Below are 14,594 nucleotides of genomic sequence, written 5' to 3'. Positions count from 1 at the left end.
CAGGCTTGTCTATAGAAATATCTTTCCTTGAACATTTCTCACAATGTATTTTTCTAAAACATAAAAGAATAGCCAAAAGTGCAATGAGAATAACTAGACAATTTCAGCTCTAATGTATTTTTAAATGCATTAAAATGAAATATTTTAGATGTTTTCTTTTTAATTTTCTTGCATTATGAGCCTTTGTTTTTGCATGTAGGTTGAAACTAAATTGTCTAATATATTTTGATTTTCTAAAAGCCTGAAAATAAATATTTTTGTAGGAAACAAAGTGTAATGTTTTCTACAGCATAGAGAACTATCAAAGCTTAACAGCTTAGTGAGTGACTTAAGCTCATGAGATGACAAATGTAATAGTTTTCTTCATCTTTGTATGCCTTTGAAGAACCAGAAAAGGTCAAAATGAAAAATCAGGGAAAGAGAAAAATTGCCATACTAATTATATACTAATTAAAATATGGTAGAGACTTTTTTCAATCTGGAAAACTTTCATCAAGATAATAAATTGCTATTTTATAGCTTTGGACATTTACATAAATTTGTTCAATACTTAACCCAGATGCTTGACTTACAAGAATTTAAAAAACAAAAAAATAAAAACAATTGCTACATAGTGCATCTCTAGATTGGAAATAAAATTTACATCTTTAAATCTGGAGGGACTCTTAGATACATATTCTTATTGTTTCAAATTAACATAATTTATTAAATGCTAAATTGTATCACAATGTTAGTTGAGTTTTGCCATAATGAATTATTATTTTTCTAATTGTTTTATAATGGCATCTGGTAGAGAAACTCCTTCAAGTGTTACAAAAATACTAGTTTCATCTATCTCAAAACAAATAATTGAAAAGGTATAATTTACCACAGACTTTACTTGAAAATAAAGGATGAAACACGTTTCCCCCCTTAGTTTTCCAACAGTACTTTTAATTTTTCTTTATTGGCATATCATAGATCTCTATTTCGAAATTTTGAGACTTGTAAAACCAATGAAATGAACAAGGTCTTATGTAAATATGTATAGTATACATTACTACACAGATGTAATGGTGAAAATCATTCTTTGAACTCAAACTATGAGTTTGAGGGTCTCTTCTGACTCGCTTTTTTCTAATCAGTAAAAAAAAACAATGATAATTGGCCTTCATTGGACATAAAACGTTATGCACTGTAGAGATTTTCATATTGGCGGTTTCTCTTACTGCTCTTACACATTCTTCAGTTTGTTTCAGCTGTTAGAGAAAAAACTACCTGATTAGAACCACTTAACTTTGGCCAGCCCTGGTGGCTCAGCGGTTTAGTGCCAAATTCAGCCAAGGGCCTGATACTGGAGACCCAGGATCAAGTCCCATGTCAGGCTCCCTGCATGGAGCCTGCTTCTCCCTCTGCCTGTGTCTCTGCCTCTCTCTGTGTTTCTCATGAATAAATTAAAAAAAAAAGAAAAGAATCACTTAACTCTGAAATGTAAGTATATGAGAATTGTAAGCATTCAGGGACATTTATAATTTAAAACTGAATGGCTGCCAGCATAAATAAAAATCTCCAAATTTTTATTTCTGGCTCTGGTAAAGGTTTTAGGATAAATTTTTCTATTTTTCTATCAGTTCTATTTACCCAGAAGTAATTTCATATATGCAACTGATAAATTATTGAACACTACATCTGAAACTAATGATGTACTATATGTTGGCTAATTGAATTTAAATTAAAAAAAGGAAAAAATTGTATAGAAAAGTTTGTATGCTATATCTATTCTTTCACATTATGGTAGACAAAACAAGAGATTAATCAGATCAGAAAATAATATGGTTTCTGTTTTATTTGTACATGTATTGAAGGATTTGGACTAGGATTCTGACTAGGGATGTCAGGGTAACTAGTTACTTTAACTGCTCTGACACTCATTAGCCAGAAACATTTGGAATGTCATTTGACAATGTTTCCTTACTGATAATATAAAATTATACCAATGGCACAGGATTCTAATGAATATCAAATAATACATTATGTGTTTTTCAGGATTTCTTAAAATCAATTAGCCATAGAACATTGTTTTTAAAAAAATATTGTATAAATTCCCAGAATATAAGTAAATACTTCACAGAAATCATCCACTTAAGGGGTTAGGAAATATTTTCTATAAAAGTCAAGATAGTAAATAATTTATGCTTTACAGCCATATGGTTTTGGTTGTAGTGACTCTAGTCTGCCATTGTAGAGTGAAGGCAACCACGACAATAAGTAAATGAGAATGTGGCTGTGTTCCAATAACATTTCATTTATGGACAGCGAAATTGGAATATTATGAAACTTTCATTTGTCATGGAATTTGATTTTTGACAATTATCAAATTATAGTTATTAATAAAGTATTCTAAACATGGAGGTAACACAAAAAAAGGCAATGGACTGAATTTTGAAGGTTCCTAAAATTGCTCCTATTCAACCCCTCACTTTAGTCAGGGAAACCTCCCCATAACCCCTAAAAAACTTCTTAGAGAATGATTTGAATGATATAATGCATCTGAAAGAGTCATATAAATTGTAAATATTTAGACAATTAATCATTGTTTCATTAGTTATTACAAATATCAGCTTGGAAGCTTATAATATGTTTTTTGGCTATTCAAATAATCATTGAGTAATTCCATAAATTTAGAGACATAATCTTAAATTAGGGACAATAAAATAGACTTACATTTCTGTTTATACCAATAAAGGTAACTAACCCAATATAGTAATATTTACAGATTTTTAAATTTATTCTTGAGTTTAATGAGAGTAAAAACTGACTCATATTTCCAAAAAGGGTAGTTAGCTTTCAGTAGGCAAAAATAAAAATGTTATTTAAATTATATATGTAGCAATACAGTCACTTGAAATGAGACTGGCTTAATTTATTATTTCATTATGGTTTGTCAAAATGGCAAAACTATATTTACACTTTGCAAAAATGTAAGCACTTTAAAAGTAGATGTAAGCAGAAGTAGAAGGAGCTGGATTTCTACCACTTTGGATTTTTTTTCTGCTCATTGGCATATGACCATTGGTGAAACACTGGAACTCTTTTAGCTCTGGTACTCCAGGCAAGTAGATAATCTTCCCAAGTTTAAATTATAAAGGTTTTTTTTTTAAATTTTATTTATGATAGTCACAGAGAGAGAGAGAGAGAGAGAGAAAGAGAGGCAGAGACATAGGCAGAGGGAGAAGCAGGCTCCATGCATCGGGAGCCAGATGTGGGATTCGATCCCGGGTCTCCAAGATCGTGCCCTGGGCCAAAGGCAGGCGCTAAACCGCTGCACCACCCAGGGATCCCACCAAGTTTAAATTATAAATGTGGACTCTCTATATTTCTTCACTTTCATTCATCTCTCAAATTCCTTATATTTTGCATTCTAAATTGTATTTTCACCTTTATAAATTGATTTTTAATTCAACTGAACTGAATTATGACACTCCCTCTTCCTGAAATCATAGATTTTTTTTAGAACAAGAACTTAAATTCCATAAGGAAGTTAAGGATTGCATTTAGTTAGATTACAATTGTGGTTGATCTCAGAGTTCTAAAACCACAGTGGCTCAAATAGAAAGTTCATTTCTATCTCATATAAAAATCTAGGCTGATATGGCAGGTCTGCTCTCCAAGTAGATCAAGGCCACTTCTATCATTTTGTTCCTCCAACCTCATGATGCTCCTTTATTCAGCTGGTCCCAGATAGCTCACCATAGTCACATTGTAACCTGTGGTAAGGGAAGAAGAGAACCTGGGCAATCATGTGTTTTCTTATAAATACATAAACTAGGCATTGCATACACCTTTCCTCCTTCTGCTCACATTGGCTAGTAATTAGTCATATTACAAGCCAAACATGGAAAGAGACTGAATAATAATAGCCTTATTTTTGGTATCCATATGCTTGCTCAACATTGAGCTTATGTTACTATATGTGTAAGCCAAACAAAACCTATACTAAGTTAGATATTTCAACTGAGACTTTTAAGATGTGACAGATATCTGAGAGGTAGCTCACTATGGATAAATGTTCATGGGAGCATCTAAGAGGCAAATTACCTTAGCCCTTCACGGTAATGTAAGGGACTAAGATATAAGACATGAAACATTTTTGAGAATTTCTTTTGAAATAGCTAACCTATAAAGTCCATTCCTTCTCTTTCAATTAAGCTAAGAAGGAGAGAGCTTCTAGTCTTTCTTCTATAGTTAGACTTACTGTAGATTTAAAAAAAAAAAACAACAAAAGTCTAAAGAAAAGCTGCTTCATCTTTAGAGTAAAGAAAACTGTCTTTAGAGGTATGTATCTTCACTTGATCTGTCAAGATTAATTGACAACAGAGGTTGACACTGGCAGTTTGGTCAGTATAAAATTGTTTAAAAGTATTTTAATATTAAAAATATTTAAATACATTTGCACGAGAAATATATTTTAATGATCTATGCTCAAATATGTTCAGTTATATCTTCTTGATGTGGAAGTCAAGATGAGATCTTTATATTTTTATTTACAAAAATAAAAAGACAAGTGGCAAGGTATTAAGTAGAAATTAAACTGCAGGCATATAAAGAATGATCACTACAACTCTATACAGTAATACCCCCTTTGCCACTGTTTTGCTTTCCATAGCGTCAATAACCTGTGGTCAACCATAGTCTGGAAGCAGGTGATCCTCTTTCTGACATACTGCTGCACAACCAATAGCAGTCTCATGCTACTTTACAATGACTATGTTTTTCACCTCACTTCACCTCACCACATAGGCATCTGTCACCTAGCATCATCACAAGAGGAAGGGTGAGTACCAGTACAAGAAGATATTTTGAGAGAGACCACATTCACATAACTTTTTATTATAATATATTATTATGATTATCCTACTTTATTATTAGTTATTGTTCTTAATCTCTTACTGTGCCCTATTTAAAAATTTAACTTTACATAGGTATGTATGTATGTATGAGGAAAAAAGAAAACGTAGTATGTATCAACTTCAGTACTAACCACAGCTTCAATTATCCACTGGAGCTCCTGGAAAATATCCCCTGTGGATAAGGGGAGGCTATTGTACATTTTTCTCCCAATGTAAAAAACTAGTCCACAGAGAAACCTTAAGGAATTAAAAACAACAACAACAAAAAACTCATTTTAAGTCTTTTCGAAACTTGTGTCTTGGGATGCCTGGGTGACTCACTGGTTGAATGTCTCTGCCTTTGGCTCAAGGCGTGATCCCAGTCTGGGAAATGAATCCCGCAAAGGGCTCCCTGGGAGCAACCTGCTTCTCCCTCTGCCTATGTCCCTGCCTGTCTGCATGTCTCTAATAAATAAATAAATAAATAAATAAATAAATAAATAAATAAAATGTTAAAAAAAAAAAAAGAAAGAACAAAAAGGAAGAAACTTGAGTCTTATTGTCTGACCAGTATTGGGATTGCAAAATTTAAAAGATGATTAATTGGGATATGGTTGTCTAAATTGGGAATGAATTCAAGATTAGTAAAGTTTTAAACTGGATATGAAATAATACTTGTGTTCCGTTTGTGGTTACCCACCATAAGTAAGGGAGCTAACCTCTTGGTTGTTTACATCCACCTCTGCCCTTAAAATTAGAATTTATAGGAAAAATATAACATATTGTATATATTCAGACTCTTTAAGTTGTTATTCATATTATGTTAACATAAAGGAACTTAATAAAAGAAATAAATATTAAGTCATTGGATGACTAAGGTTTGCAAACAAGTAAAGGTAAATCAGGATGGGTATCTATATGTTATAGTGCAGGAGATCCTGGGAAAACTGTGGAACATTCTTCTGAAGTATCCATTTTAATCAGTAAAATTAATTGGAAAACTTCATTAAGCATTTTTCATGGTAAATGGACTACTTCTACAATGTTACCGGTTCATGGACTGTGATGCATAATATTACAAAGTTCAGGTAACTACTCAAGGGTTGCTCTTATGTGGAAATTGAATTTATAAATTAAGTGTAATTCTGTTCAGTGAGAAAATATTTTAATTCAGCTCTCAATTAGTTATGAGTCATGCACTTCTTTTCAGGAGATATCAGTTAAAGTAGTAAGTACTGTTCAGAATTAATAATTATGGGATCTTTGAATAAGACAATATTGAATAAGTTTTCACAGAACCTGGATATTTTGAACTATAACAATGGTTTACTGTTCCTTTAATAAAAGTATGAATGCATTTAAAAAAATTTTTTTATTGGAGTTCAGTTTGCCAACATATAGCATAACACCCAGTGTCCCCTCCAGTGCCCATCACCCAGTCACCCCAACCCCTTGCCCACCTCCCCTTCCACTACCCCTTGTTAATTTCCCAGAGTTTGTTGTCTCTCATGTTTTGTCACCCTCACTGATATTTTCACTCATTTTCTCTCCTTTCCCTTTATTCCCTTTCACTAATTTTTATATTCCCCAAATGAATGAGACCATACAATGTTTGTCCTTTTCTGATTGACTTATTTCACTCAGCATAATACCCTCCGGGTCCCTCCACATCGAATCAAATGGTGGGTATTTGTCATTTCTAATGGCTAATATTCCATTGCATACATAGACCACATCTTCTTTATCCATTCATCTCTCGATGGACACCGAAGATTTCTAGTACTATGTTGAATAGCAGTGGTGAGAGTGGACATCCATGTCTTGTTCCTGATCTTAGGGGAAAGCCTCCTGGTGTTTCCCCATTGAGAATGATATTTGCTGTGGCCTTTTCATAGATGGCTTTTAAGATGCTGAGGATGTTCCCTCTATCCCCACACTCTGAAGAGTTTTGATCAGGAATGGACGCTGTATTTTGTCAAATGCTTTCTCTGCATCTATTGAGAGGATCATATGGTTCTTGTTTTTTCACTTGCTGATATGATCAATCACATTGATTGCTTTACAAGTGTTGAACCAGCCTTGCATCCCAGGGATAAATCCCACTTGGTCTGGTGAATAACTTTCTAAATGTATTGTTGGATCCCATTGGCTACCATCTTGTTGAGAATTTTTGCATCCATGTTCATCAGGGATATTGGTGTATAATTCTCCTTTTTGGTGGGGTCTTTGTCTGGTTTTGGAATTAAGGTGAAACCTCATAGAACGAGTTTGGAAGTACTCCATCTCTTGGCCTCATAGAACGAGTTTGGAAGTACTCCATCTCTTTCTATCTTTCCAAACAGCTTTAGTAGAATAGGTGTGGTTTCTTCTTTAAACGTTTGATAGAATTCCCCAGGGAAGCCATCTGGCCCTGGACTTTTGTGTCTTGGGAGGTTTTTGATGACTGCTTCAATTTCCTCCCTGGTTATCGGCCTGTTCAGGTTTTCTATTTCTTCCAGTTCCAGTTTTGGTAGTTTGTGGTTTTCCAAAAATGCATCCATTTCTTCTAGATTGCCTAATTTATTGGCGCAGAGCTGCTGATAATATGTTTTTAAAATCGTTTGTATTTTCTTGCTATTGGTGGTGATCTCTCCTTTCTCATTCGTGATTTTATTAATTTGAGTCTTTTTTGTTTTTAATAAGGCTGGCAAATGGTTTATTTATCTTATTAATTCTTTCAGAGAACTAACTCCTGGTTTTGTTGATCTGTTCTACAGTTCTTCTGGTCTCTATTTCGTTGAGTTCTGCTCGAATCTTTATTAACTCTCTTCGTCTGCTGGGTGTAGGATCTATTTGCTGTTTTTTCTCCTGCTCCTTTAGGTGCAAGGTTAGCTTTTGTATTTGAGTTCTTTCCAGTTTTTGGATGGATGCTTGTATGATGATGTATGTGCCCCAAGGACTGTTTTTGCTGTATCCCAAAGATTTTGAATAGATGTATCTTCATTCTCATTAGTTTCCATGAATCTTTTTAATTCTTCCCTAATTTCCTGGTTGACCTGGTTCATCCTGGTTCATCTTTTAGCAGGATGGCCTTTAACCTCCACGTGTTTGAATTTCTTCCAAATTCTATTTGTGATTGAGTTCTAGTTTCAAAGCATTATGATCTGAAAATATGCAGGGGACAATCCCAATCTTTTGGTATCGCTTAAGACCTGATTTGTGACCCAGTATGTGGTCCATGCTGGAGAAAGTTCCATGTGCACTTGAGAAGAATGTGTACTCGGTTGTGTTTGGATGTAAAGTTCTGTAAATATGTGTGAAATCCACCTGGTCCAGGGTATCATTTAAAGCTCTTGTTTCTTTGGAGATGTTGTGTTTAGAAAATCTGTCATTTGTAGAAAACAGCGTATTGAAGTCTCCCAGTATAAGTATATTATTATCTAAGTAGGCCATAACTTTGGTTATTAATTGATATACTTGGCAGCTCCCACATTAGGGGCATAAATATTCATGATTGTTAGGTCCTTTGTTGGATAGATCCTTTAACTATGATATAGTGTCCTTCTTCATCTCTCACTACAGTCTTTGGGATAAACTTTAATTTATCTGCTATGAGGATTGCTACCTCTCCTTTCTTTTGAGGACCATTTGAATGGTAAACGGTTCTCCAACCTTTTATTTTCAGGCTGTAGGTGTCCTTATGTCTAAAATGAGTCTCTTGTAGACAGCAGATAGATGGGTCTTGCTTTTTTATCCAGTCTGAAACCCTCATAACCTCATAACTCTAACCCTGATTAGATCCAAATTCTGCAGTCATAAAGTCTCTTGAATCCTTTATACTTTTTTCTAGAGCCACCAGTAACTTTATAATTGAGCTTCTGAATTGGCTTTCTGACATTGAATTGTAATCCAAATTTTGTAAGTCTGTGGGAGAGAGAGTACTGTTTCTGATTTCTTTCCAGTCTTTTGATGGGATCATTTAGACCATTCACATTCAGAGTTACTATTGAAAGATATGAATTTAGTGTCATCATAATACCTATTCAGTCCCTGTTTTTGTGGATTATTTCTTTGGGCTTTCTATTTCTTATACAGGGTCCCCCTTAATATTTCTTGCAGAGCTGGTTTGGTGGTCACATATTCTTTCAGTTTCTGCCTATCCTGGAAGATGTTTATTTCTCATTCTACTCTGAATGAGACCCTTGCTGGATAAAGTATTCTTGGCTGCAGGTTATTCTCATTTAGGTCCCTGAATATATCCTGCCAGCCCTTTGTGGCCTGCCAGGTCTCTGTGGAGAGGTCTGCTGTTAATCTGATATTTCTCCCCATATAAGTTAGGGATCTCTTGTCTCTTGCTGCTTTAAGGATCTTCTCTTTATCTTTGGAATTTGCAAGTTTCACTATTAAATGTTGAGGTGTTGAGCAGTTTTTATTGATTTTGGGGGGGAGATCTCTCTATCTCCTGGATCTGAATGCCTGTTTCCCTTCCCAAGTTAGGGAAGTTCTCAGCTATGATTTGTTCAAATACACTTTCTAGTCCTCTGTCTCTTTTGGCGCCCTCTGGAACCCCAATTAAACAAAGATTTTTCCTTCTGAGGCTGTCCCTTGACCTATCCTCATGATCTTTTAATTCTTTATCTCTTTTTTCCTCAGCTTCCTTCTTTGCCATCAACTCCTCTATGTCACTCACTTGTTCTTCTACCTCATTAACCCTCTCATTGTTAGGACCTCCAGTTTGGATTGCATCTCATTTAATTGATTTTTAATTTTGGCCTGATTAGATCTAAATTCTGCAGTCGTGAAGTCTCTTGAATCCTTTATGCTTTTTTCTAGCACCACCAGTAGCTTTAAAATTGAGCTTCTGAATTGGCTTTCTGACATTGAATTGTAAACCAAATATTGTAACTCTGTGGGAGAGAGAGTACTATTTCTGATTCTTTCTTTTGTGGTGAGTTTTTCATTCTAGTCATTTTGCTCAGTGCAGAGTGGCCAAAAACAAGTTGTACTGGAAAAAGAAAAAGAGAGAAAATAAAAGGGAGGGGCATAAACAGAAAACAAACAAACAAACAAACAAACAAACAAAAAACAAGGGGAGTTTCTACTAATTCTATCTACTGTAAATCTCTCGACTTTCCCTGGAACTTTCCAGCACTGCTTGGTCAGTATCTTGCTTTTCCCCTGTCCTTCCAGCTGGTCTTCTGGGGGAGGGGCCTGTTGTGCTGATTCTCAGGTGTGTGCACCTGGGGGAGCTGCCCAGCCCCTGTCAGGTGCATGGCTCAGTGGGAGCTGTTTATCCTTGAGGCCCCTGCTCAGTCCCAGGTACAAGGTGACACCAAGGGGAACAACAACAGTGGCGGCGGCCAGCTCTCCAGGCCTCCAGTCAGCTGCTGCAGTAACTACCACAGCTCCGAGTCCGCAGGGGCCCAGGTGCTCCGGGGACAGGGGGCGTTGATCTGCACAGCTCTGGTGCCCAACAGCAGGAGTGTCCTTGCTGCCCTGTGTCCTCCCCGCCTCTGTCTGTCCCGGGGGAGCGCGGGATCCTGGGCTGTGTCTCCCAATGCCCTGGGCTCCAGGGCCTGCACCGCTGGAATCGCTCCCAGGGCCACTGCCGGAGCCCCCGCCCCCGCCGGAGCTGCTCCCGGACCCCACCCAGCGCCGGCTGCAGCCGTTTAGGGAGCTCGGCTGCCGGGTGTGGCGGGCTCTCCTCCAGGGTTCACTTCCTCTGTTAGTGCCCCTGGGAGACTGAGGGCATCCCCGCCCCTCCTGGGATCCTGCTCCAACTCCCTGCGAGCACCTTTCCATCTGGGAATGTTGGTGAAGCTCCTGCTTCTCTGGGATGCGGCTTTCCTGTCCTGGGGGCACTGACCCCGGCCTTAGCCCGGCTCCTCTCCGGCCCCTCCCCCTTGGATGCTTTTTTATTTCTTTATTTTTTTCTGTCTTTCTACCTTGACAGAACTCTTTTGTCTTCAGAAGAGTGCGAACTCTTCTCACTGTAGCATTCCAGCTGTTCTCTCTTTAAATATCAGGCCAAATTTGTAGGTTTTCAGGATGATTTGAAAGTTATCTAGGTAAGTTGGTGGGGACTGGTGACTTGGGGACCCTACTCTTCCACCATCCTGCCCTGCCTCCTCACTCAATAAACGTATGTATGCATTTAGCACTTAAAAGATGTTCTCAGCTGGATATATTTTACTCTTTTGCTAAACCCATAATATTAGTCTTAAACTGTCTCATGTCACAGTAATTATTCCATGTTATTTTATGGAAAACAAATCTGTCATAAGACTCAAATACCCCAGTTGAAGAAAGTGAGAATAAATCTATCAGAAAAAATATCAGAAAAAATATCCAGAGACTGACAAGAGAAGACCAATACTTAGAGTATAAAAGCATGACCTAAAATAGTCTGATCCCATTGGGAAAGAGGCCCTTTCCTCCCTGTAGACAGGGATTAGAAAGATTTTTGAAGCCTAACTCCCTAGATTATCACTTAAACTCTTATCCAGGAAATCTACCTGTGAAGCCAGCTGAACTCTTCTTCATGGACTGCTCACTGCAGAGGTAGATTCTATGTGCAACAGGGCAATTTCGGTTACAAGAAAAAGTGTGTACGGGATTTTCAGGTCTATAAAAATCCATGCTTTATTTACAAATTTAGGTCTGTCCTCTGACCACAACTAAAAGATCAAAGTTTTAAATGCAAACATTTAGATTAATCAGAGTAACAAGGCAAATGTCAAGAAAAAAGTCATAATCATCTTATATTACTAAATAGCATTACTGCCACTTGATAAGTCATCAGAATAAGTCCTTTTTAAGCAGTAACAGTAACAGACAATTTATATATGGCTTTGGAAATCCTTGTTTTATAAAATAAAAACTAAACAACCAAATCCCTCATGTTTGCAAAAGAACAAAATTTCCTTGTGCCAGGGAAATAGACAAAATTGACAGCCAAGCCAAAGTAAGAAAGAATTAAGATGTAATATTTATTAATTGATTATTTTATATTAAAATGATGTTTTGAAAATAAAAAGGGGGGACTTTAGAAAACAGGGCATAAAGTTTGTATCATGATAGAACTAGAAGGAAATTAGGGAAAGAAATATCTATGGATGTGATTTAAAGGTAGACTAATTGGATCATAGATGGCATCTGGATTTCCACCACAAAGACATGCAAGGAGGGCTGCTGAACACCTTACCTGGCAGGATCTTCAGACCAGTGGAACTTAGCCAACAATGGGGAAGTTTGAACAACACATTTCTTGGATGAAGAGGCCATTCCTTGTTCTCTGTTGTTAAGAGTACAAGAAATTCCACTGACCTCAAGATTTTCAGGATTCTCATCCATCGAACAAAATCCAACTAGGGCTCTGAGCTAACCCTAATGTAACACAACTGAGGTCAGAGACCATGATACTTACAGGAGCAAGGTGACATGAAAAGAACAAAGGCAGCACCAGAACTTGGACAGGACTTGCCAGTGAACCAAACCAAAATTATAATTATTACCTTTCACATATTTGAAACGTTATACTGTGTAAAAACAAAAAACAAAAAAACAATACATGTATACCTCCCTGCTCCTAAGTAAAAAACAATAATAAAATGAAAAACACAAGATAGATTAAATAATGATATCTTTTTGAGAAACAAAGAGTACACATCTCAAAGTCTTCTGCCTTCCATATAAAATGAATTATGATATGGCTAAGATTAGACGAGTTGCCTAGGGCCTGGCTTCACTCTGCACTGTGGTGATAATTATATTTCATATGAAGCTTGGAATATCTAAGCAGAAATTATTCTTCTAACTTACTCATAATGAAGAGGAAAAGAAGTAAGTTGACTATTTACACTGATGGCTAGATTCCTTGCTTTTATTTATTATTATTTTTTAAGATTATTTGTTATTTATTTATTTATTTATTTATTTATTTATTTATGAAAGATAGAGAGAGGCAGAGACATAGGCAGAGGGAGAAACAGGCTCCATGCAGGAAGCCAGATGTGGGACTCGTTCTCAGGACTCCAGGATCACACCCTGAGCCAAAGGCAGATGCTCAACCACTGAGTCACCCAGGCATCCCTATATTCCTTGCTTTTAAAGAGAAAGTTATGTCTAAAATAGCGTCTTCAGTATCTCATCCTCTATCCACAGATATAATACTCTGCCTGACAAAAGTAAACATTTAAAAGTTGAAATTAAAATTAAATAATAATTTATAACAAAGAAATTCAAGAATTTTGAACTTAAAAAAATCTATTTACAATCTCCCATATAGTAAATGTAAATGTTAAGGTAAATATATAGTAACTATAGAATGTCATGAACTGGAGGAAGAGAGTGATAAAATTTCTTGAAAGCAAAATTAAAACACTTTAAACTTTACAGGCATATTTAATTGCATAAACATAAAAATAAATGTTTTAAAAGAAAGTGTAAAACTATGGGAGACCTATGTATATGCCTGTGTTAAACTGGTGTTGATACTAAGTGTTCTGATATTCTATTTCTGATCTCAAGTATTTTTAAATGCTATTTTATTCAAATTTCTCCGTAGGACTAAATTGCTTTATATTTGTTTCTCTTTTTTTCTAAAGAAAGATTTTATTTGCTTATTTTAGAGAGAGAGAGAGAGAGAGAGAGATAAAGAGCATGCATGCACATGAGCAGGGAGAGGCAGAGGGAGAAGGGGAAAGAATCTGAGGCAGACTGCGCTGAGTGCTAAGCCCAAAGTGGGCTTTTTAGTTTACTATTGATAGTTTATTACATTTGTAATGGCTTTAAGATTCTTATTTATTTATTTTACAGGGGGAGAGGATAGAGGGAGAGGGAGAATGATAATCTCAAGCAGACTCTGAGTTAAGTGAAGAGCCAACACAGGGCTTGATCTTATGGCCCTGAGACTATGACCTCAGCCAAAACCAATAGGTGCACACTTAGCTGACTAAGCCACCTAGGCGCCTCTATTTATTACATTATTTAAAACTGCTTTGTTCTTTTATTTTCTCATGTCTTCATTCTTCTTTTTCATTTTAATATGTTGATTTATAAACTTATCTTTTAGCGATTATTTTATTTCAAAAATGTTTTTAATTGAGTAACTGCACAGGTTAAGGCACTATTAAGAAATTTTCTTCTATTGGACTAAATTTTAATGCAGGCACACTTCTATAGTATGCTATGATAATGAAGATGACATCAGTATTAAAGACATAGTGATATTACTGTTGTGCTTCAAACAGAACATAGGAAAAGGGAAATATTACCTGTAGACTATGCTTCCTCTGTTTCCACCTTCTTATAATTTTTTCCACTTAACATCAGTGAAGTGCAGTGCAGTAAGGAACTATATGCATGTAAAATTACAGAGAAACCTTATTTATAAAAAAAATATTGGTACATTTATAGATCTTGCCCTGATGATTACATCCCTTCAAAAACGTGATTTTTCTTGTTAAGGAAATAAAAATAATGATACATTTTCACAGAGGATTGCAATATGTATTGTAACCTGTTAAATGCAACCACCCAGTCTCCAGGTGTTAAGCCAACTACAGGGAAAAATGATATTTGAATATAGATTACATTTTCATGGTTCAATCTAATAGGCAAAATTTTACATTTATATTTCTAACACAAATATCAGAATGTGAATATCTTTTGAAAAGTGCCTGGTTGCTTAAATAAAGGTAATAAAAGCCTGAAAAGGGAACCTGTGAAAAATAAATAAGGGATAAT

The sequence above is a fragment of the Vulpes vulpes genome, chromosome 6, assembly GCF_048418805.1.
Source record: "Vulpes vulpes isolate BD-2025 chromosome 6, VulVul3, whole genome shotgun sequence".
NCBI lineage: Eukaryota > Metazoa > Chordata > Mammalia > Carnivora > Canidae > Vulpes > Vulpes vulpes.
The sequence above is the reverse complement of the archived record's forward strand: the minus strand, read 5'-3'. Positions refer to the sequence as shown.